Genomic DNA, 279 nt, shown 5'->3' on the forward strand with positions numbered 1-279 from the left:
AAATAAGTTTTGTATTACAAAATATTTTCAAATGTTATTTATTCCTGTGATGTCCAAGCTGAATTTTCAGCAGCCATTACTTCAGTCTTCAGTGTTGCATGCTCCTTCAGAAATCATCTTAATATTCTTGTGGAAGCCGTGATCTTTTTTTTTTTTCAGTATTCTCGGATAAATAGAATGTTCGGAAGAACAACATTCTTTTGAAAATGACTTTTTACTGCCTTTACGGATCAGTTAATTAACTTTTAAATTAAAGTAGTTATTTCTTTAAAAAAAAAT

The sequence above is a fragment of the Sinocyclocheilus grahami genome, unplaced genomic scaffold (assembly GCF_001515645.1).
Source record: "Sinocyclocheilus grahami isolate Dianchi unplaced genomic scaffold, SAMN03320097.WGS_v1.1 scaffold306.1, whole genome shotgun sequence".
In the NCBI taxonomy this organism is placed as follows: domain Eukaryota; kingdom Metazoa; phylum Chordata; class Actinopteri; order Cypriniformes; family Cyprinidae; genus Sinocyclocheilus; species Sinocyclocheilus grahami.